The 25719-nt window shown below is 42.1% G+C and overlaps 2 long non-coding RNA genes across 3 annotated transcripts in view; both read right to left on the bottom strand.

The window, feature by feature from the left end:
- Positions 1-25719, bottom strand: part of LOC122558420 — a 430190-nt gene that overhangs the window by 375634 nt on the left and 28837 nt on the right. The window lies entirely within an intron of this gene.
- Positions 1-25719, bottom strand: part of LOC122558419 — a 41976-nt gene that overhangs the window by 11518 nt on the left and 4739 nt on the right. The window contains exons 2-3 of one of the 2 annotated variants that reach the window (XR_006314125.1): positions 8468-8524; positions 1389-1605 (exon numbers count right to left, since the gene is read on the bottom strand). This is a non-coding gene — a long non-coding RNA (uncharacterized LOC122558419). Of the gene's footprint in view, positions 1-1115; positions 1606-8467; positions 8525-25719 lie in introns of those variants that run through there. The other variant, XR_006314124.1, reaches the window with a different exon arrangement.

Here is a 25719-nt window from a genome sequence, read left to right as displayed (position 1 = left end):
CTCTTTTACCCCCACCTCTGCCCCTACTAAAACACTTAAACCCTGGAACCTGCAACAGCCAATCCTGTCCCTGTTCTACCCATGTCTCCGTAATAGCCACAACATCGAAATCCCAGGTACCAACCCACGCTGCAAGTTCACCTACCTTATTTCGTATACTTCTTGCATTGAAGTATACACACTTCAAGCCACTTTCCTGTTTACAGGCACCCTCCTTTGAGATTGATGCCATGTTCCTAACCTCCGTACACTCCAGGTCCAGTATCCCTAAAGCTACAGTCTTGGTTCCCATGCCCCTGCAGAGTTAGTTTAAACCCCCCTCAAGAGCACTAGCAAACCTCCCCCCAAGGATAATCCATCCATAGCAGTTGGATGTCCAAATGGGGGCAACTTTGAGACTGTAGCAGAGGCTCACTAAGACCAAGGTCTCAAGGCCTGTCAGGTAACAGTCTTCCAGCAGCAAGCTGGGGTAGGAAAGGCAGGCTGTGTGAGCAAGGCCTTCTCTAATTCCATCCAGCCACCCGGAAATCACACTTGCAGGACAGTGGAGATGTTTTCACCTGGCAGCTGTGGCCACAGATCATTTGAGGCATTTTTGCAGTCTTCAGTGGGTGCCTCTACCTTGAGGTGTCCCCACAGTCACCCACTTCTCTTGGCAAGTAAGCAACAAAATGACAGGAAAGAACCCATATGACCTCACCCTGCAATTATCATAACTCATACTCAAGTGGAAATATAGGGCTTGAAATGAAATACTGTAGCGTCCTTTCTATGGGTCATTGCAAGGTCCATTAGAGACCCAAATGACATCTGCCACATATGCGCATTTTGTTTTATTCATTCATGAGATGTGAGTGTCGTAGTTGGGCCAGCATTTATTGCCTTTCCCCAGAGGACAATTAAGAGTCAACCACTTTGCTCTGGCTGTGGAGTCATATTAGGGCCAGACCAGTTGAGGTAGTTTCCTTCCCTAAAGCACATAAATGAACCAGATGGATTTTAGCAATAGCCAACAATGGATTCATGGCCATCATTAGACTCGTTATCCCAATTTTTAAAATTAGAATCAATTTCCACCATCTACTATGGCAGGATTCAAAGCCGGGTCCCCAGAAAATTACATTGTGTCTTTGAATTAACAGTCTAGTGATAATATTACCAGTGACTTACAACAGAGAGTACTGGAAATGCATTTGCAAAGGAATGAGTGCGTGTGAAATTAACATCCTGTACAAGTATACAAAGCAGGCAGATTATTTAATTAATCAACATGCAATGCTGATTGGACAACAGCACCACCATTTTGGATGTCAGCACGCAAGGTGACGCCCTCCCTTAACCTTGTGATTTCCAATAAGTGGTACTGGAATATTTTGTCATTGACTTACAGGTTAGTTGCTTGTTTAATTCTTCTGGCTGTTGCAGCTTCTATAGTTATCCAAGTTATTCCAAAAACTAATGGCAGGTTCTCAGGTACTTTCTGCTGATTTCAAAGCTTGTGAACACCACAGTTGTTTCCAGACATGGATGCATAATTTGGCACTCCTCTTGGAATCAAGCATGACTGGGAGAATGAACAGAGGCTTTGTGGAGTGGAAAAAGCTGCTGGAAGAGGAAGAAGGGGGAAGAAGGACTTTGCAACATCAAAATCTATTATATTCATAACTCCAGCATCAGAGCAAAGAACAGATCACATTGCCAATGGTTGCAAAGGTGTTATCTGTTTAGTTCTATCTAATTTAACACTGAGAATATGTCCTATGTTACTTCTTCATATGGAAAATACCAGAAGTGTCATCTCATTGCTCCAACAGAACAGCTCCCCTCTTCCTACACTGCATCTCAGGCAGTTACCTCGAAGACTTTTTAATGAAACATATATTGTTAATTCAGTGTATTTGTTTATGAAATAAAACTTTCAAGGAAAGTTCTGTAAAGTCACATGATTCCACTGTATATTACAGTTTGATGTTGATGATTATTGTTAGCTTATTGATCTCATTTTCTCAGTGTGTTGCATAGTCAGAGGTCAGACATAGGTCTGCCACACTCTGGTATCATTGCATTCAACCTATAGTATATTGGGATTGATAAAGGACATAGAAACATAGTAAACAGGAGCAGCAGCACATCATTTGACCCTGAGCCTGTTCTGCCAATCAGTATGATCATAGCCTATTGTCCAACTCAGTACACTGTTCCTGCTTTCTTCCCATACTCTTCAGCCCTAAGTAGTATATAAATTGCCTTCATGAAAACATACAATATTTCGGCCTCAACTATTTTCTGTAGCCAAGAATTCCACAGGTTCACCACTTCTGGCTGAAGACATTGCCCCCATCATTTCAGTCCTAAAGGACCTATGCTATTTCCTGAGACTATGACCCCAGTCATCAGGAATGCCGTTTTTGCATTTATCCTGTCTAGTCCTATTAGAATTATGTACATTTCTATGAGATCCTCCCCATGTTCTTCTAAACTCTAGTGTATATAATCCTCACCAATACAGGACAGTGCATGCAGCTTTTGTGTGATGCCATGAAATGTATAATGAAGGCATAAAAATTGAATGTTGGCAACTATACAACACACTCTTAATGGAGGATATTAGCATCAGGTGGCAGACAGCAACAAAGCACCTGTACCATGTGTCTAAAGATTGCTACTTGAATGAGGAACTGTAGCAATGTAGTATGGTAGTTGATGAATCAGGAAATGACATAGAACATCATATTGTGACTATGGACCTGTATATAGGAAAGCATCAAAGAATGGCAAGAGGCAGATAAAGTCAGAAGTCACACAACACCAGGCCATAGTCCAACAGGTTATTTGAAATTACAAGCTTGTTGGATGATAACCTGGTGTTGTGTGACTTCTGACTTTGTCCATCCCAGTCCAATACCAGCACTTCCACAAGAGGCAGAGAGTTATTGAAGTGGTTCTTGATTAATAAGAGATTCAAAAGATATTACAGATAGACTGGAAAGCGGCAATGAGGCCATAATCAGATCAGCCATGACTTAATAAATGGTGGAACAAATTCAAAGGGCTGAATGGTCTCCTCCTACACCATTTTTCCATCTTTATGTGCTCAAATATCTGTATGTTCAATCAGAGGAGAAAGTCTAATGTTGGTCTCTTTGACAACCAGCTGAAGAAACCAAAAAATTGTCTACGTTTGCAATTAGGCATTTTCATTTCTAATTATCAAATGATATGGTAATTATTGTTTCTGCATTGGCTCTAATCATTTTCAAACATGCCTGTTAAACACTCATTACATTGTAAAAATATTGAAATACAGCTATTCTGAAAATTCTCTCAATTTCCTCAGGAAAGGAAGTATCATTCCCAATTGGCCTGGATTCGTGCAGCTCCACCAACACTCAATAAGCTTGACAGCATCCAGAACCAACCAACTCCCTTTATTGGCACCACAACCGCAAGCATCCACTCCCTCCATCTACAAGATGCACTATAGAAATTCACCAAGGCTCCTTAAATATTACCTTCCAAACCCACAACGACTCCTATCTCAAAGAACAAGGCAGCAGATATATGGAAACGCCAGCACCTGCGAGTTCTCCTCCAAGTCACTCACAATTCTGACTTGCTGTTTCTTCACTGTCGCTGGGTCAAAATCCTGGAATTCCTCCCTAATGGCATTGGTGGTCTCCATACAGCACATGGTCTGCACCAGTTCAAGAACGCAGCTCAGCATCACCTTCTCAAGAGCAACCACAGATAATGAATACTGGACCAGCTAGCGATGCCCACATCCCATGAATGAATTAAAAAACAATCTGAATGCTCGGGGTGTCATGAGAATCAATGCCCTTCACATCAAGGCTGCATTTGGCTGAATATGGCATTCAGAAACGCTAGCAAAACTGAAGTAAATTAGAATCGGGGGAAGCTCTCTGCTGGTTGGAGTCATGTCTGGCACAGGAAAGGTGGTTGTGTTTGTTGGAGGTCAGTCATGTCAGCTCCAGGACATCTCTGCAGGGGTTCCCTAATGTAGTGTCCTCAGCCGAACTATTTCAAATCCATCATCAATGAGCTTCTCTCTATTATAATGTCAGAAGTGGAGCTGTTCACTGATAACAACACAATGTTAAATGCCATTCACGACTCCTTAGAGAAAGACTTGGATATATCGCCCATCATCAATATCCTGGAGGTTACCATTGACCAGAAACTGAACTGGACTGACCATTATTAGGGGTTACAAAAGCAGGTCCTACAGTGAGTAACCCATCTTCTTACTCTCAAAGCCTGTCCATTGTCTACAAGGCACAAGTCAGGAGTATGATGGAATACATGGCTTGTCCAACACTATTCATAAAGACTAATATCCTGGGTGGGAAATTTGCTGGTGCTATTCAGGTGGGTTTAAATGAGCTCAGCAGGGGGATAGGAACCAGAGGTGTAGTTACAGTGCACAGGAGGATGAGAGTAGGAAGGAAAGGGACAGGATTTCAGGGTCACAGGAATATGCTAACAGACAGCGAAGTGGTTTGAAGTGTGTCTACTTCAACGCCAGAAGTATCCGAAATAAGGTAGGTGAGCTTGCAGGATGGATAGGTACCTGGGACTTTAACGTTGTGGCCATTTCAGAGACATGGATAGAGCAGGGTGAGGAATGGATGTTGCAGGTTCCAGGGTTTAGATCTTTCATTGAAAACAGGCAAGGCAGTAAAAGATGGGGAGGCGTGGCCTTGTTAGTGAAAGATAGTATAACAGTGGCTGACAGAACTTTTGATGAGGACTCGTCTACTGAGGTAGTGTGGGCTAAGGTTATAAACGGGAGAGGAGAGGTCACACATCTTGGAGTTTTTTTATAAGCCTCCGCAGGGTTCCAGGGAGGTGGAAGAGAGGATTAGCAACATTATCCTAGGTAGGAGTGAAAGGAACAGGGTGGTCATTATGGGGGACTTTAACTTTTCCAACATTGATTGGAAATGTTATAACTCTAGTACGTCGGATGGATCAGTTTTTGTCCAATGTGTACAGGAGGGTTTCCTGACACAGTATGTCGAAGGGCCGACAAGAGGGGAGGCCACACTGGATCTGGTGCTTGGTAATGAACCAGGCCAGGTGTTTGATTTAGTTGTAGGTGAGCACTTTGGTGAGAGTGACCATAATTCTGTTACATTTAGTTTAGCAATGGAAAGGGATAGGTAGATGCCACAGGTCAAGAGTTATCGATGGGGCAAGGGCAATTATAATGCGATTAGGCAAGAATTAGGATGCATAGAATGGGGTAGCAAAATGCAGGGGATGTAGATAATGGAAATGTGTAGCTGGTTTAAGGAACAGATATTGCGTGTCCTTGATAGGTATGTCCCTGTCAGGCAGGGAGGGTGTGATTAGGTAAGGGAACCGTGGTTTACTACAGAAATTGCATCTCTTGTTAAGAAGAAGAAAGAGGCTTATGTGTTGATGAGGCAAGATGGTACAGATGAGGGGATGGAGAGTTACAGATCAGCTGGGAAGGATTTAAAGAGAGAGTTAAGAAGAGCAAAGAGAGGACATGAGCAGTCTTTAGCAAATAGAAAAAAGGAGAACCTTAAAGCTTTCTATAGGTCTGTGAGGAATAAAAGGATGACTAGGGTAGGAATAGGGCCAGTCAAAGACAGAAGTGGGAAGTTGAGTGTGGACCCTGTAGAGATCGGAGAGGTGCTAAATGAACATTTTTCATTGGTGTTTACTCAGGAAAAGGAGAATATTGTAGAGGAGAAAAATGACGTACGAGATATTAGACTAGAAAGGATTGAGGTTAGTGACGCACAGGTGTTATCAATTCTAGAAGGAGTGAAAGTAGACAAGTCCTCTGGGCCAGATGGGATTTATCCAAGGATTCTCTGGGAAGCTAGGGAGGAGATAGCAGAGCCTTTGGCTTTGATATTTGAGTCGGTCATTGTCTACGGGTTTAGTACCTGAGGACTGGAGGATTGCAAATGTTGTGCCCTTGTTCAAGAAGGGCAGTAGAGATGACCCAGGTAATGATAGACCAGTGAGCCTTACTTCTGTTATAGGAAAGGTTTTGGAAAATATTATAAGAGATAAGATTTATAATCATCTTGAAAGCAACAATTTGATTGGAGATAGTCAACATGGTTTCGTCAAGGGCAGGTCATGTCTCACAAACCTCATTGAGTTTTTTGAGAAGGTGACCAAGCATGTAGATGAGGGTAGGGCAGTTGACGTGGTATACATGGACTTCAGTAAAGCCTTTGATAAGGTTCCTCATGGTAGGCTGATGAAGAAAATGCAGAGGCATAGAATTAAGGGTGATTTAGCACTTTGGATTAGAAACTGGCTTTCTGGAAGAAGGCAGCGAGTGATGGTTAATGGAAAATATTCAGTCTGGAGTCCAGTTACTAGTGTTGTTCCACAAGGATCTGTTTTGGGACCACTGCTGTTTGTCATTTTTATAAATGACTTAGATGCAGGCAAATGTGGATGGATTAGTAAATTTGCAGACGACACTAAAGTCAGTAGAGTAGTGGACAGTTTGGAAGAATGTTACAGGTTGCAGGGGGATTTGGATAAACTGCATAATTGGGCTGAGAGGTGGCAAATGCAGTTCAATGCAGCTAAATGGGAGGTGATGCACTTTGGGAAGAATAACAGGATGGCAGAGTACTTGGTCAATGGAAAGATTCTTGGTTATATGGATGTGCAGAGGGATCTTGAAGTCCATGTACATAGATCCCTGAAAGTTGCCACCCAGGTGGATAGTGCTGTTAAGAAGGTATACGGTGAGTTAGGTTTCATTGGTAGAGGGATTGAGTTCCGGAACCGCAATATCATGCTGCAACTATCCAAAACGCTGGTGCGGCCACACTTGGAATATTGTGTACAGTTCTGGTCACTTTCTTACAAAAAGGATGTGGAAGCATTGGAAAGGGTGCAGAGGAGATTTACCAGGATGTTACCTGGTCTGGTGGGAAGGTCTTATGAGGAAAGGCTGAGAGACTTGGGTCTTTTCTCATTGGAAAGAAGAAGGCTAAGGGGGGATTTGATAGAGAACTACAAGATAATCAGAGGATTGTTTGCCATTTTTATAAATGACCTGGATGAGGGCTTAGAAGAGTGGGTTAGTAAATTTGCGGACGACACTAAAGTCGGTGGAATTGTGGATAATGACGAAGGATGTAGTAGGTTGCAGACAATAGATAGGATGCAGAGCTGGGCTGAGAGGTGGCAAATGGAGTTTAATGTGGACAAGTGTGAGGTGATACACTTTGGATGGAGTAATCGGAATGCAAAGTACTGGGCTAATGGTAAGATTCTTGGGAGTGTAGATGAGCAGAGAGATCTCGATGTCCATGTACACAGATCCCTGAAAGTTGCCACCCAGATTGAAAGGGTTGTTAAGAAGGCAGACAGTATTTTGGTCTTTATTAATAGAGGGATTAAGTTCTGGAACCAGGAGGTTATGCTGCAGCTGTACAAAGCTCTGGTACGGCCACACTTGGAGTATTGTGTACAGTTCTGGTCACCGCATTATAAGAAGGATGTGGAAGCTTTGGAAAGGGTGCAGAGGAGATTTACTAGGATGTTGCCTGGTATGGAAGGAATGTCTTACGAGGAAAGACTGAGGGCCTTGAGGCTGTTCTCGTTAGAGAGAAGGTTGAGAGATGACTTAATAGAGACATACAAGATAATCAGAGGGTTAGATAGGGTGGACAGGGAGAGCCTTTTTCCAAGAATGGGGACGGCAAACACAAGGGGACACAACTTTAAAGTGAGGGGAGATAGGTATAAGACAGATGTCAGAGGTAGTTTCTTTACTCAGAGTAGTAAAAGGTATGGAATGCTTTGCCTGCAATGGTAGTAGATTCGCCAACTTTAAGTACATTTAAGTTGTCATTGGACAGGCATATGGACGTACATGGAATAATGTAGGTGGGATGGGCTTCAGATTAGTATGACAGAGCAGCGCAACATCGAGGGCTGAAGGGCCTGTACTGTGCTGTAATGTTCTATGATTAGATAGGGTAGACAGTGAAAGTATTTTTCCTAGGATGGTGACGTCAGCTTGTACGAGAGGGCATAATTACAAATTGAGGGGTGATAGATTTAAGACTGATGTCAGAGGCAAGTTCTTTACACAGAGAGTGGTAAAGGCGTGGAATGCCCTACCTGCTAAGGTATTCAACTCAGCCACATTAGGGAGATTTAAACAATCCTTAGATAAGCGCATGGATGATTTTGGGATAGTGTAGGGGGACGAGCTGAGAAAAGTCTACAGGTCGGCCCAACATCGAGGGCCGAAGGGCCTGTTCTGCGCTGTATTGTTCTATGTTCTATGTTCCAACATGCATTCTATTGGGTTATTATTCTATACAATTCTCTTGGACTGTGGATGTGCACCCACAGATGATGTGTTAATATGTCACCTTGATATTTCAAATAATAAGTACTGAAATAAGGTTAGCAATTTTGAGAGTTTTACCTGCATTAGATTTGTGGATGAGAACACACTTGAAGTCACCAAAAAGAGCAGAGATTCCTATAAAATAATGGGAGTAAATCATTTCATCAGCACTGACGACAAGTGAAATACCCTTACTGTACAGCAGGCCATCTGTGAAAAATGATTTTCAAACTTAAATGAAACTGGACAAGGGACAAGGAACACAAGGCAATTGTTTTTGGGAAGTCTGGGTTTGGCTTTTACATAATCTGGATGATATTAAATTCCTTTAAGAAGTCCTAATTTCTCTATCAAAATATTAATCAGACACTGTTAGCATCAGGCAATAGGAGTTTAATGAAAATAAAGACTAATTATCCTAAAACTACACCAGCAGTTTGCCCATCCGTCTTCTCAGAGGTTAAGAAACCTACTAAAGGATGTCGAATAAGGGGACATGTGTATACTTGTGGAAGAGATTAGTGATAAAGGAGACCGATGTAAAAAATATTCATGAGGATAGCCTAACAGCCCAAAGTGAGTCTCCACATGAGCAAGGGACATTAACAAAGTCTTTAACAAAACTAACTCTGCCTACACTGTGCTACATAAGGAAACAGCTCTGTGACAGCTTTGTATTGCTGCTCCAGATTCCTAAAACCCTGACACAACATCGTCCACAAGTATTCCTCCCCTCCCTGCCACCATAAACATGGATTAATATTTACACACTTTCTCAAATCTAAAGTTCCGCCTTCAACACCATAATTCAAAACAAACTCATCTCCAAACTCTGAGACCTAGGTCTCGGCTCCCCCCTCTGTAACCGGATCTTTGACTTCCCAACCCACAGACAACAATCAGTAAGAAGAGACAACAACACCTCCTCCACCATAATCCTTAAGACCAATGCGACACAAGGCTGCTTACTCAGCCCCCTACTACATTCCTTATGCACTCATGACCGTGTTGCCAAATTCCACCCCAACTCCCATTTACAAGTTTGCTGACGACACCACCGACATTTCAGAATACAGGAAAGAGACTGAATGCTGAGGGGCATGGTGTAAAGCCAACAATCTTTCTACCGATGTCAGCAACATGAAGGAGCTGGCCATCAACTTCAGGAAGCAAAGGGCACACTGCTGTCTGCATCAATAGTGCTGAGGTAGAGATGGCCGAGAACGTCAAGTTCCTGAGAGTGATGGTCACCAACAATCAGTGCTGGTCTACCCATGCCAACACAATAGTCAAGAAAGCTTGATAATGTCTCTACTTTCTCAGGAGGCTAAGGAAATTCAGCATGTCCTCAAGTCTTCTTGCTAATATCCATTCTGGATGCATCATAGCGTTGTTTAGCAACTACTTTTGCCAAAGTTAAAAATCAAACAACACCAGGTTATAGTCCAACAGGTTTAATTGGAAGCACTAGCTTTCGGAGTGCCGCCCCTTCATCAGGTCGCTCCGAAAGCTAGTGCTTCCAATTAAACCTGTTGGACTATAACCTGGTGTTGTGTGATTTTTAACTTTGTACACCCCAGTCCAACACTGGCATCTCCAAATCATGACTACTCTTCCCAAGATCACAATAAACTACAGAGAGTTGCGAGTACAGCTCAGTCCATCATGGAAACTAGCAGTTCATCCATCGAATCCATCCATACTTCCTGGTGCCTTGGGAAAGCAACCAACAAAATCAAAGACGCCTCCCACACTGATTATATTCACTTCCACTGGACAGAAGACATTAAAAATTTGTGTACACATATGAATAGATTCAAGTACAGCTTCTTCCCTGCTGTTGTTAGACTTCCAAATGGACCTCTCAAATTTACATTTAATAGTGATCGCATTCTCTATGCAACTTCTCTCTGCAGCTGTAACATTGTATCCTTTGCTCTGTTCTATTACCCTAATGCACTTTGTATGGTATGATCTGCCCATACTGCACACAAAACATAACACTATCCACAGGTATATATGACAATAATAAATCAAATCAAACCAAATCAAATCATGTACTTAAATTATTTATTTTACAACATTTACTGTATGTTTTGTTCTTATATCTCCCATCATCCCAAGTCTTTAACTTCATCTGTGTCAACAGGTATGTCAGGAAATGCTATTCCAGTTTGTGAAAGGACTACAATTAGCTCCACTTTTTCACGGCACTTAATGCCCTGTATTCATGGAGAAGAGTATTCATTAGGGCTGAGCCTTCAGTTAAAATATGGTGAGCTTTTCAAGAATGCATTAGATAATCAAAAATCAATTTTAATTTGGGGACACTACAAAAACGAATGACAGAAAGGCTGGAAAGATCTGGATAATGTTATAAGTAGTGATGGAAAAACAATAATTTTACAGCATGGAAACCAAACTATTACTCTTAATTGGCACTGATTACGCACTGACAGAACAGAACAAGTCATTGAAACTGCGGAGGCACCATGCACCTCACATACACATAAGGTGTACAATTACAAGATCAAGATTATGGCAGATGAATGGCTCATTGAACATGGGAGAGATGAAGAGCCACAGGAAAATACCCCAGAAATCACAACCAAACATTAGCACCAAAGTAATATCTGTGCCAGGAGGGGGCAGTGAATGGAGGAATGCCACCATTAAACAATGATTGTTTATAAGTCTTCAAAAGTTTTTTGAAAAGAGGGGAAAAGAGGGGAATATTTTCATGAAGCAGGTAGTGAAGCAAAAGATTGAAGTTAATTGATTGGTTGATTAGGTTGATACAAAGATGGGACACTGGTGTGTGGAAGGAGCTGTAAGGCTAAGTTAATAAACTCTCTCCACAAAGGAAGGTGTCTCGGTTTCTCTTGTAGTCACTGACTTCGATCTGAATTGACAATCGTTACTGTACTCTTTGACCGACATTGATTCTATATTGTATGGGACTAATTTAGTTTGGGTAACTTAGTCAGCATGGACAAGTTGGATTGAAGGGTCTGATTCTGTGCTGTATGACTCCATCACTCTACTTTAATTCTTTTATTTTTGGAATGTGGACTAAAAATTAAATTGTTTCAAACCAATTGGTTTAAGTGGTTGATCAAAGAGAGGGATGCAGTTTCAAAAATAATATTTCTGGAGCACATTATGAATTATATACATAGTGACCTTGTTTTTGTTTTGTACAATGAGATCAAAAGCAAAATGGGGCTGATGGATTCTGAACTAAGGGACGACTGCTTGATGACAATGTTTGAAGTGCCCCTGATCAGATGACCATGGCCTGGTGGTGCTTTGGAAGCAGACAGCCCCTAGTTATAGAGATGAACAGCACAGAAACAGACCCTTCGGTCCATTCGTCCATACTGACCACATATCCTAAACTAATCTAGTACTATTTGCCAGCATGGGCCTATAGCTCTCCAAACCCTTCCTATTCATACACCCATCCAGATACCTTTTAAATGTTGCAATTGTACCAGCCTCCAATACCTCCTTTGGCAGCTCATTCCATAAACGCAGCACCCTCAGTGTGAAAACGTTGACCCTTAGATCCCTTTTAAATTTTTCCCCTCTCACCTTAAACTTATGCTCTCTAGTTCTGGAATCCTGCACACCAGGGAAAAGACCTTGCCTATTTACCCTGTTCATGCCCCTCATGATTTTATAAACCTCTAGAATGTCATCCCTCAGCCCCAGGTGTTCCAGGGAAAACAGCCCCAGCTTATTCAACCTTTCCCTCTCGCTCAAACCCTCCAACCCTGGCAACATCCTTGTAAATCTTTTCTAAACCCTTTCAAGTTTAACAACATCCTTCCAATAGGAAGACCGCAATTGCATGCAATATTCCAAAAGTGGCCTAACCAATGTCCTGTACAGCTGCAACATGACCTCCCAACTCATATACTCAATGCTCTGACCAATAAAGGAAAGCATACCAAATGCCTTCTTCACTATCCTATCTACCTGTGACTCCACTTTCAAGGAACTATGAACCTGCACTCCAAAGTCTCTTTCTTTAGCAACACTCCCCAGGACCTTCCCATTAAGTGTATAAGTCCTGCTCTGATTTACTTTTCCAAAATGCAGCATCTGACATTTATCTAAATTAAACTCCATCTGCCACGCCCCAGCTCATTTGATCAAGATCCCATTGTACTCCGAGGTAACCTTCTTCGCTGACCACAACAACTCCAATTTTGGTGTCATCTGCAAATGTAACAACTATACCTGCAATGTTCACATCCAAATCATTTATATAAATGATGAAAAGTAGTGGACCCAGCACCAATCCTTGTGGCACTCTACTGGTCACAGGCCTCCAGTCTGAAAAGCAACCCTCCACCACCACCCACTGTCTTCTATCTTCGAGCCAGTTCTGTATCCAAATGGCTAATTTTCCCTGTATTCCATGAAATCTAACTTTACTAACCAGTCTCCCAGGTGGAACCTTGTTGGATGACTTACTGAAGTCCCTATAGATCACATCTACCGCTCTGCCCTCATCATTCCTCTTTGTTACTTCTCAAAAAACTCAATCAAGTTTATGAGACATGATTTCCCACACACAATACCATGCTGACTATCCCCAATCAGTCTTTGCCTTTTCAAATACAACTGAATCCTGTCCCTCAGAATTCCTCCAACAACTTGCCCACCACCGATGTCAGGCTCACTGATCTATAGTTCCCTGGCTTTTCCTTACTACCTTTCTTAAACAGTGGCACCACGTTAGCCAACCTCCAGTCTTCCTGCACCTCACCTGTGACTATCAATGATACAACTATCTCAGCAAGGGGCCCAGCAATCACTTCCTTAGCTTCCCACAGAGTTCAAGGGGACACCTAATCAGGTCCTGGGGATTTATCCACTTCTATGCATTTCAAGACATCCAGCACCTCCTCCTCTGTAATATGGACATTTTACAAGATGTCACCATCTATTTATCCACATTCTATATCTTGCATGTCCTTTTCTACAGTAAACATTGATACAAAATACTCTTTTGGTATCTCCCCCATCTCCTGCGCTTCCACACAAAGGCTGCCTTGCTGATCTTTGAGGGGCTCTATTCTCTCTCTGGTTTCCCTTTTGAACTTAATGTATTTATAAATCCCTTTGGATTCTCCTTAACCCTACTTGCCAAAGCTATCTCATGTCCCCTTTTTGTCTTTCTGATTTCCCCCTAGGTATGCTCCTACTGCCTTTATACTCTAAGGATTCACTCGATCTCTGTTGTCTATACCTGATATATGCTTCGTTTTCTTAACCAAAACTTCAAGTTCTCTAGTCATCCAGCATTCCCTATACCTACCAGCTTTTCCTTTCACCCTGACAGGAATATACTGTCTCTGGACTCTCGTTATCTCATTTTTGAAGCCTTCCCATTTTCTAGCCATCCCTTTACCAGCGAACATATCCCCCCAATCAGCTTTTGAAATTTGTTGCTTAATACTGTCAAAATTGACCTTTGTCCAATTTAGAATTTCAACTGTTAGATCTGGTCTATATTTTTCCATCAGAAGTTTAAAACTAATAGAATTATGGTTGCTGGTCCCATACAGCTCCCCCACTGACACCTCAGTCACCTACCCTGCCTTATTTTGCAAGAGTAGGTCAAGTTTTGCATCTTCTCTAGTGTGTGCATTCACACATTCACATATTGAATCAGAAAATTTTCTTGTACGCACTTAAGAAATTCCTCTTCATCTAAACCCTTAACACTATGGCAGTCCCGATCTATGTTTGGAAAGTTAAAATCCCCTACCATTACTATCCTATTGTTCTTACAGATAATTGAAACCTCTTTACAAATTTGTTCCCCAATTTCCCGCTGACTATTGGGTGGTTTATAATACAATCCCAATAAGGTGATCGTCCCTTTCTTATTTCCCAGTTCCACCCAAATAACTTTTCTAGATGTATTCCCAGGAATATCCTCCCTCAGTACATCTATAATGTTATCCCTTATCAGAAACACCATTGCTCCTCCTCTCTTGCCTCTCTTTCTATCCTTTCTATAGCATTTGTATCCTGGAACATTAAGCTGTCAGTCCTGTCCATCCCTGAGCCATATCTCTGTCATTGCTGTGATATCCCAGTTCCATGTTCCTAACCATGCCATGAGTTCATCTGCCTTCCCTGTCAGGCCTCTTGTATTGGAATAAATTAAGTTACAATTTATCAGTCCTATCTTGTTCTCTGCTCTGTTCCTTCATGCCTTGACTATTTGACTCACTCCCTTTCCTATCTCTACCAGTCTCAGATTGATCTCTTTCCTCACCATTTCCCTGGGTCCCAACTCCACTCCAAGTAATATCCAGATATTACTCCCCTTGAGGACTTCCTTTTTAAATTCCTGCGTAACTTTCTACATTCTCCCTTCAGAATCTCATCCTTTCCCTTCCTATATTGTTGGCTCCAATGTGTACAACGACCTCTTGCTGTGCCCTCTCCCCTTGAGAACACTCTGTACTCTCTCTGACACATCCTTGATCCTGGCATCAGAGAAGCAACACACCATTCTGATTTTTCACTGCTGGCTGCAGAAACGTCTGTCTGTGCCTCTGACTAGAGAGTCCCCTATCACAATCAATTGCTTGGAACCCGATGTATATCTCATGACATTAGAGCCTGTCTTGATACCAGAAACTTGGCTGTTTGTGCACTGAGAGTCCATCACCTCCTACTTTTTACAAAACAGCATACTTGTTTGAGATAGGGATAGCCACAGGAGACTTCTGCACTACCTACCTACCCCTCCTATCTTTCCTGAAGTTAACCCATTTACCTGACTGTATCTGTAGCTTTTCTCCCTTCCTATAACTGCCATCCAACACACCTCCCAGCTCCTGTAAATTCCTTATTGCTTCTAACAGTTGCTCCAACCAATCCATGTGATCTGATAGGGTTCGCAATCTAGTCTGCTAAGCAAAAGCAATAAATATCCCAGTGGGTGTATCTGTTCTGTGAGGAGGTCCCAGAAAGTCTCTCGTAATAGCTAGCTGTTTTCCATTCATTTTTCTCTGAAATTTCCCAGTTGAAGGAGAAATAAAGTGCTCTTAAAGATAGTGAAGGAGGAAGTCTCAACCTGTGAATGAAAGAGAGAATCAGCGTGCAGACAACCTTGTGTCAACAGCAAAGAATAAACAAGAGTTGGAAGAAACCAAAAGAAACAACTTAATAACGCTTGTAGTCTGGATTGGTGCTACTTAACTGTGTTTCACTGGCTTAAAAAGCACACAACGCCAGGTTATAGTCCAACAGCTTTATTTGGAAGCCATAGCTTTTGGAGCGTTGCTCCTTCATCAGGTGGTTGTGGAGTATAACCACCTGACAAAGGAGTAGCGCTCCGAAAGCTGGTGCTTCCAAATAAACCTGTTGGACTATAACCTGGCGTTGTGTGATTTTTAACTCTGTACACCCCAGTCTAACACCTGCATCTCCAAATCATGTTTCACTGATTTATTTTCCTTTTCCACCCTTAATATCATAGAACATAGAGAACATAGAACACAGAACATAGAAAAGTACAGCACACAACAGGCCCTTCGGCTGATGATGTTGTGCCGAAGATTAATCCGAATGTAAAATAAAACAACTTTACCTACACACCACTCAATTCACTGCTGTCCATGTGCAGGTGCTTAAATGTCCCTAATGACTCTGGTTCCACAACCACAGCTGGCAACGCATTCCATGCATTCACAACTCTCCGCGTAAAGAACCTTCCTCTGATGTCTCCTCTATACCTTCCTTCTAATATCTTAAAACTATGACCCCTCATGCCAGTCAGTCCTGCCCTGGGGAAAAGTCTCTGGCTAATGATTCTATCCATGCCTCTCATTACCTTGTATATCTCGATCAGTTCACCTCTCTTCCTCCTTCTTTCCAGAGAGAAAAATCCAAGCTTAATTAACCTCTCTTCATAAGGCAAGCCCTCCAGTCCAGGCAGCATCCTGGTAATCCTTCTTTGCACCGTCTCCAAAGCCTCTGTATCTTTCCTTTTATAGGGCGACATAACTGGACACAATATTCCAAGTGTGGTCTCACCAGGGTCTTGTAGAGCTGCAGCAAAACCTGGCGGCTCTTAAATTCGATCCCCTTGTTAATGAAAGCCAAAACAGCATATGCTTTCTTAATAATCCTATCCCCTTGGGTGGCATCTTTGAGGGTTCTATGTACTTGAACACCCAGATCCCTCTGTTCCTCCACACTGCCAAGAATCCTGTCTTTAATCCTATATTCAGCATTCAAGTTCGACCTTCAAAAATGCATCACTTCGCATTGATCCAGGTTGAGCTCCATCTGCCATTTCTCAGCCCAGCTCTGCATCCTGTCTATGTCATGCTGCAGCCTGCAATAGCCCTCAATACTATCAATGGCACCTCCAACCTTTGTGTCGTCTACAAATTTACTAACACACTCCTCAGTCTCCTCATCCAAGTCATTTATAGAAACTACAAAGAGCAGAGGCCCAAGAACAGAGCCTGTAGGACACCCTCACCACTGACTTCCAGTAGAATACTTTCCATCTACAACCACTCTCTGCTTTCTGTCAGCCAACCAATTTTGAATCCAGACATCCAAATCTCCCTGTATCCCATATCTCCTGACTTTATGAATGAGCCTACCATGGGGAACCTTTTCAAATGCCTTGCTGAAGTCCATATACACCACATCTACTGCTCAACCTTCGTCAACCTGTCTTGCCACCTCCTTGAGTAACTCAATAAGACTAGTTAGGCATGACCTGCCCCTCACAAAAGCCATGCTGACTGCCTTTAATCACGCAATGCTTTTCCAAATAGTCATAAATCCTACCCCTCAGAATTCTTTCCAAAACCTTGCTGACCACAAATGTAAGACTGAGTGGTCTGTAGTTGTCAGAGAATTCCCTATTACCTTTCTTGAAAAGAGGAACAACATTGTCCTCCTTCCAATCCTCTGGTATGACTCCAGTGGAGAGTGAGGAACCAAAGATCTTCACCAGCAGCTTAGCAACTTCCTTTCTCGCTTCCCGGAGCAACCTTGGATAAATTTGGTCTGGCCCTGGGGACTTATCAATCTTAATGTTCGCTGAAATTTTCAACACATCAACTTCATTAATCTTCACCTGGTCAAGCCAATATCTCAGCCTATCCTTAGTGAAAACTGAGGCAAAAAACTCATTTAGGGCTTCCCTATCTGCTCAGACTCCATGCACAAGTTCCCTACGCTATCCCTGATCGGCCCTACCTTCTCCCTGATCATTCTCTTATTCTTCACGTATGAGGAAAATGCCTTTGGGTTCTCCCTAATCCTTTCTGCCAAGCCTTTCTCGTACCCCCTCCTGGCTCTACTCAGTCCATTTCGGAGCTCCTTTCTAGCAAGCCTGTAATCCTCTAAAGCTGTGCTAGATCCTTGCTACCTCCACCTTATATAAGCTGCCTTCTTCCTTTTGACGAGAAGCTCCTCTGTTCTCATCATCCAAGGGTCCTTAATCTTACCCCTTCTTACTGGTCTCAAGGGAACAAATTTGTGCATCACTCGCAATAACTGCTCCTTAAACAGTCTCCACATGTCTGCTGTGCCCTTTCTGTGGAACAATTGTTCCCAGTCTATACTTCCCAACTCCTGTCTGATAGTGTCATAATTTCCTTTTCCTCAATTACATATCTTCCATTGGTGACTGCTCCTTTCCCTCTCCAAGGCTATGATAAATGTGAGGCAGTTGTGGTCACTGTCACCAAAGTGCTCTCCCACAATGAGATCTGACACCTGTCCTGGCTCATTGCCGAACACCAAATCCAAAGTGGCCTCTCCCCTCGTCGACAAGTCTACATACTGAGTAAAGGAACCCTCCGGAACACACCTAACAAAAATGGCTCCATCCAAACCATCTGCACTAAGGAGGTTCCAGTCGATATATGGAAATATCATGCCTTGTCCGTCTTTGCGTGGCTGTCTATATTGGAGAGGAGGAAGGGATAGAGTTTAAATGTGGGGAGTTATAAGTTATCAATTCACATGTCTTAATCACCATTAGTTAAAGACAAACTGTTTGTAATAACAGTCATTTCCTTATGACATACAGAAATCAAGTTAGCATTTACCCCTAACCTGAGTTTGTCAGTCAGGTCCATGTTTTGCTGATTCTGAGACTAGTGGGGCTTGACTTCCATTGCATTACCTCAGTGAATCATGAAATAATTGAGCAACACTAAGGTTTTAAAATTCTCATCCTTATTTTCCCCCTTCCTACTGCTGTAATTTTCTTCAGCCCACAGCACTCAGAGATATTTGTCCTCCTCTAATTCTGTCCTCTTGAGCATTCCCGGTTTTAATTGTTCTACCATTGCTGACCATACCTTCAATTGCTCAGGTTCTCAGCTCAGGAATTCCACACTCTATACCTCTTCACCTTCATATAATTCCTACAGTGGAGAAACAGACCATTCGGCCCAACGAGTCTACTCTGACTCTCCAAAGAATATCCCACCCAGACTCACCACCCCAACCGTATCCTTGTAACCCTGCATTTCCCATGGCTAACTCATCCAGAGTGCACATCCCTGCACACCATGGGCAATTCAGCATGGCCAAACCACTTAATCTGCACATCTTTTGACTGTGGGAGGAAACCAGAGTACCCGGAGGAAACTCACACAGACACCGGGAGAAGGTGCAAACTCAACACAGAAAGTCACGTGAGGGTAAAATTAAACCTGGGTCCCTGGTGCTGTGAGGCAGCAGTGCTAACCACTCTCTTTCCACCTTTAGGACTCTCCTTAAAACAATTTGTTTTACCAAGCTTTTTACTCTGAGGAATCTTAACATCTTCTGGAGTGAGGGGGAATAGAATGGGAGGCAATAGCCATTCACCCCTGAAACTTAATTTTCTGAAAAAAAAAGGAACCATTTTCAGGATCATCATATAGTACTCATTATGGCACTACCTCCCTGAAGTGGCACTCTTTTGGATTTTTGTAATTTTTTAATAGGATGTGAGTGACACCAGCAGGGTAGGCAATGGCATAGTGGTAATGTCATGGGCTAGCAATCTAGAACCCCTGGCCAATGTTCTGGGGATTCAAATTCCACAGCGTAAGGAGGTGAAATTTGAATACAACAAAATTTTGAATAGATAACTGGCCCAATAATAACCATGTAACCACTGTCAATCATTGTAAAAACCCATTTGGTTCACTAATGTCCTTTAGGGAAGGAAATCTGCTGTCCTTACCTGGTCCAGCTTACATGTGACTCCAGACCCATAGCACTGTGGTTAACTCTTAACTGCCCTCTGAGGCAATTAGGAATGGGCAGTCCATTCTGACCTAGCCGGAGATGCCCTCATCCCATGAATGAATAATAAATAAAAAGCTTATTGTCCAACCCTTGATTGCACATAAGCCATCTGCAAGTTAAAACATAATGGCTTGCTCGGACACTTCTGACAGCAACTATGAGTCAGATATATATTTGGGGATGTGAAGTCATTTAACAGTTAGACTGGATTAGGAAGCCAGACTTCTTTCCCGGAAGGACATCGGAGAACTGGACAGGTTTCAATGACAATTCTGTAGTTGTATGGTCACCACTAATCATATTAGCTTTTTATTCCACAGCTGCATTCAGTAATTGAATTTAAATTTCCTTGCTGTTATAGTTAGGTTTAAGCTCATGTGTCCAGTTTAATTGTCCAGGCCATGAGATTTTTGGCATCAATAATATAAATACAATGGTGCAAGTGTTAACCATATGTGATAAATTGTTTGATAATTCAAACAACACACACAAACTGGATTCTATCCTCCAGTGAATCCAAAGGATTCCATCTACACCAGGTATACAGCTATACTTCCAGTAGAAGTGGTGATCAAGGGTGGAAATTCTTGCAGATTATTTATTGTCTCACTCAGGTGATTTGAAACCCACTATAATGCACGGTGGCACAGTGGTTAGCACTGCTGCCTCTCAGCACCTGAGACCCAGGTTCAATTCCCGCCTCAGGCGACTGACTGTGTGGAGTTTGCACGTTCTCCCCGTGTCTGCGCGGGTTTCCTCCGGGTGCTCCGGTTTCCTCCCACAGTCCAAAGATGTGCAGGTCAGGTGAATTGGCCATGCTAAATTGCCCATAGTGTTAGGTAAGGGGTAAATGTAGGGGTATGGGTGGGTTGCGCTTCGGCAGGTCGGTGTGGACTTGTTGGGCCGAAGGGCCTGTTTCCACACTGTAATCTAATCTAATTAAATCTAATCTAATAATGCACTTGCTACCATCCAACAGGATAAATTAACTCAAAGCAGAGGATTCCTTCTTCATTTGTGTTGCTCTAAGCTTGCTAACCCATTGGGAGAGCTGAATTACAATTTGGTGATATTAACTCAAAACATGTTTGATCCACCACTCTAGCACCTTTGGAAAGTGGAATTTTCAGTTGAGTGCTAGCTTTTTTTCTGAGATTTTCAAAAAATGTATGCATTTACCCTGTTCTCAGTAACATGGCAGCCATCACTTCCAGATATTGTGGCCTCCACAATCCAGTGCAAACCATTCCTCCTGCAGTACACGCTGCTTCCTTCATCATGAAAGCCATCAATATCTCAATCTGAGCATGTGTCAAATAATGCTGAGTGTATAATCAGAGGTGAAAATGTGTTGCTGGAAAAGCGCAGCAGGTCAGGCAGCATCCAAGGAGCAGGAGAATCGACATTTCGGGCAAGAGCCCTTCTTCAGGAATTCCTGAAGAAGGGCTCATGCCCGAAACGTCGATTCTCCTGCTCCTTGGATGCTGCCTGACCTGCTACGCTTTTCCAACAACACATTTTCAGCTCTGATCTCCAGCATCTGCAGTCCTCACTTTCTCCTGTATAATCAGAGGAACAGAATTGCTGTCTGCAAAGTTGCTCAATGAAAGCATTTTCTCTTTGACAAGGGGTGCTGGTGTGATATGGTTCACTCAATGTGAGTTCAAGCTGCTGCAACAACATGCTCTCTTACGAATAGAGTTGGTTGAAGCTATAACATTCTTTTTATCACTTGGCTGACCAGGTAGCTCCAACTTCTCCCACCTGCAATTCGCATATGTTAGAAGGATTTCAGATTGATACTCTCCCTGTTTTACCATGTTATAGAAACATTGGCACAGAAAATAGGAGCAGGAGTGGCACAGTTAGCCTTTCAGCCTGCTCCAACATTCAATATGATCATGGCTGATCACCCAACTCAGTACCTGGCCCCACCTTCTCCCCATATTCTTTGATGCCTTTAACCCTGGGAATTGCATTTGGCTTTTTCTTGAAAACATTGAAGCTTTTGGCCTCAACTGCTTTCAGTGACAGAGAATTCCAGATGCTCACCACTCTCTAGAAGACATTTCTCTCAAGCAGGTTCCAAATGGCCTACCCCATATGCATACACTGTGAGCCCTGGTTCTAGAGTCCCTGGTCACAGGAACATCCTTCCTGTGATTAACCTGTCTATCCTATTGAAATTTTATAGGTTATGTGAGATCCTCACTCATTCTTCTAAACTCCTATAATCCTAACCAGTATTGCTTATGAATGTATCTTCCGTGGTCAGCAAAACCTGGAGTAGTTATCAAACTTGAAATCTGGCTCAGAGGTAGGGATGCTTCATGCCTTTTTGCCATTGGGGGTAGCTATATGGCTCAGTGCACCAGGCACCCGGGGTTTGATTCCAGTCTAGGGTGACAGTCTGTGTGCAGTTTGTTTGTTCTCCCCGTGTCTGCATGGGTTCCTTCCAGGTGCTCCAGTTTTCTCCCTCAGTCCAAAGATGTGCAGGTTAGGTCAACTGGCCATGTTAAATCGCCCATATTGTCCAGGGATGTGTAGATTAGGTGGATTAGCCATGGGAAATGCAGGGCTATGAGGATAGGATAGTGGAGGGTCAGTGTGGACTAATGGGCTAAATGGCCTGTTTCCACAAAGTAGGATTCTCTGATTCTATGATGTTGCACCACAAGAGCCCTTCTTGACTAGTAGATGCTTTCATATGATTCTTGCTCTTTCATGTTCTTTTTGTTATGCCACACAACAACCACCTAAAGCAAACGTTAATTGACTGGAAAATGTCTGATTTCAAGTACCTCACAAAAGTGATTAAGTTTTACATACTATTGCAGACTAGTTTAATTGTAGCAGTATATTGAACATCCATCATTTAAATTTGGTGAGTGCACTAAACACAACTCTCACTTTTTAAAAATCAGATTTATCCCCTAACCATTATTATCTACTCAACGTCTGGCTTTCAAAACAACTTGTTAAAGTCTTTCATGAAATGCAGCATAACAGTTATTTAGGTTTTGCAATATCATAACATAGATTTTGGAATATCCTTTAGATTCCCTACAGTGTGGAAACAGGCCCTTCAGCCCAACCAGTCCACACCGACCCTCCGAACAGCAACCCACCCAGACCTATTTCCCTCTGACTAATGCACCTAACACTATGGGCAATTTAGCATGGCCAATTCACCTGACCTGCACATCTTTGGACTGTGGGAAGAAACCGGAGCATCGGGAGGAAACCACGCAGACACTGTGCAAACTCCACACAGACAGTCACCCAAGGCTGGCATCGAAACTGGGACCCTGGTGCTGTGAGGCTGCAGTGCTAACCACTGAGCCACCGTGCTGCCCATCCTTAAGGGGTAATAGCAAACAAAGGTACATTTGTCAAGAAAGACACTACCTTGTGCAAGCGATCCAGACAGTGTGATCAACCTGAGCCCAAACAAGTGGATATTTGGATTGAGAAAGGTTAATAATGTCTGCACATTCAGGATAGTCAAAGTTGGGTGTTGGCACTTTTGCTTTTGAAAATACAGTATTCAATTTACAAACTATTTCAGCTCATTCTGGTGCATATTTTTTCTCTCCATAAAAGCATGGCCTTCTGGTAAAATTATTTTTATTAGGTTGTAAACAGAGGATTAGATGATGAAGTAATGGTGCAGAACTGATCAGATTACCACTATGTACTTTTTAAACTTTTGAATAAAAGCAAAGTAGAAAATCCTTTACCAAAACACCGGCTTGGAGCCAGCAGATAACACAGCAACATTGGAATTGAGTTCTCACAGCAGACTGTTCCAAGTCTGAGAATTTCCTAAAACAACAACACCCTTTAAATGTATTCTATTTCCAAGCAAAATTTCAGATTTGCGATACTTACAGGCGAATGACGCAATTGTCATGTTGACCTCTTACTTCACTAACAGAGTTCAAATGTACGTGAATAGGACGTAAAGCATTAATTTTATGTTCTGCTGCTCAGAATTACTGTACACTATGAAGGTCATCACAGTGAGTTTGTTTGAGATTCATTCCTGCTTTGCTGATTTTGCACAAATCTTTTAATGTACACAATTCACAGGGATGAAAGGGAGTGTCAAAACTTATGCGCTCTCTATTTCCTACCATTAATTAAACCACAAATATTGGAAAAAATGAATCCAGCAATTTATAGAGAAAGAGATTGTGTAACGTGTAGTTTCTGTTAATGGTTTATGGCATTTTTAAAGTTGTATCATGGATAATGTATGAACTTTATTGATAGTGTTAGAAGGGAATCTAGCTGACATGTTCCTAATGTAATTTTTAAAATCTATTCTCTAGACCTTTACATGACAGTTCATTGAGAATGTTTGTTGGTGGCTCAGCTCTACTTTTCCATTACCTCTCTGCATACTTTCACAATCTCTGTTCTGTCTGACTGCTTACTCAACATTCAGTCTTAAATGAATTTTGTCTCAAAAACATTGCAAGTTCCAAAACCATCACCATACATTTATAACCTTGCCACTGATTCCATCCAGCTCCACCCACTGTTGACAAGATTGTTTGTAACTTTGATATTTCAGTTGACACAAATTGAACTTCTCAATTTGTTTCATTGCCATCACAGTTCCATAACGTAATTTACCTACTCTCCTGCCTCAGCCCTCATCCTCAACTTTCTCATCTCTAGACTCATTCCAATGCTCCCTTGGCCATGCTTCCATCTATTACCCTCCATAAAGATTAGCTCTCCTGCCCACATACTCTAAATCCCATTCAACCATCACTCCTGTCTTTGTTGACCTATGCTGGGCCTCAGTCCCAATAGAACATTAACATCCTTGTGTTTAAATCTCTTCGTAGCATCACAATTCCAGTAAGGCCACTCCTGCAATACCAGATTCAAGACTGTCCATTTCGCTGGCTCTGTGGTCTCCTAAAAATTCTTTTCACCTTCTGTCCTATCATTGAGCTATGCCTTTAGGTGGCTTGACACCATTTCTCTGACTTTCAAATTTCGTACCCATTTTTCACTCTTGAAAGCCTACCTCTGAACAAGATTTTTGTCACCCCTAATTTTTCTTACTATGTTCAGCATCCATTTTTCTTGATAACTCTTCTGTGAAGTTTTCTGGGGCATTTTACCATACTGCTACACCATATAAATGCAACTTGTTGTTTCTGTTGCAAGTTATAATTTCTTAGTACTTAATAGTAATAAAGTGCCTAATGGATGCAAGCTAATTTCATCCTCTGTTTATTTTTACAGCTCTATAGAGATTGTAATCAGTTTGCGTCAGCTTGACCTATACTAAATATGCCAGAAAAGGGTTTATGGTTGAAGTATCACCGGTTCATTTGTGAAATGGGAGTTATTAAATGACCTCTTTAACACTTATGCCAACTTCTTCAGAAAAGAAAATGGCTGTTGGCCAAACTAATATGAGTTTCTTAGTCCAAAAAGTCCCAAAACAATTGTCTGATCAAGTTTGTATTTCAAGTGATCATCTGAATCTATGTTTTTGTCTATGCTCAAGTCATTTAACTACAAATTTGCAATAAAAACTATATGAGTAATTCCAAAGAAATATTGGTAACGTAAGCTAAACCGTACAAGCCTATTTTATTAATAAACTCAGATTATATTAAAACAAACTTTAAAATAATGATTTGGAACATCTCTTTATCTTTGGTTGTTGACCACCTTCTCTTGAAGAAGAAAATTGACATTTTGCATATGGTCATATAGAATGCAGTCTAGGTTTTAGAAAGCATTCCTTAATGGGAATGAGAACAGGTACTGGCAAGAACACACCTCTCAAGTGAGTTTTTCACTCCTTCATTATATGATCAGCTGTGAGCAAAGGCAAACTTGCAGGAGAATAAAGGGGTGTGAAAGTTATTATGGTGCTGATGAATTGCAGATGGTGTTCAACTGTGTAAAGATAATATGGCTACAATGTTTGCAAGATTACATAGAATGTACAGAATAGAACACCACCAAAGAGCCCATCAGGCCAATGCAGGGTT

The sequence above is a fragment of the Chiloscyllium plagiosum genome, chromosome 17 (assembly GCF_004010195.1).
Source record: "Chiloscyllium plagiosum isolate BGI_BamShark_2017 chromosome 17, ASM401019v2, whole genome shotgun sequence".
NCBI classification, from domain to species: domain Eukaryota; kingdom Metazoa; phylum Chordata; class Chondrichthyes; order Orectolobiformes; family Hemiscylliidae; genus Chiloscyllium; species Chiloscyllium plagiosum.
This window is presented reverse-complemented; position numbering and strand designations above follow the sequence as displayed.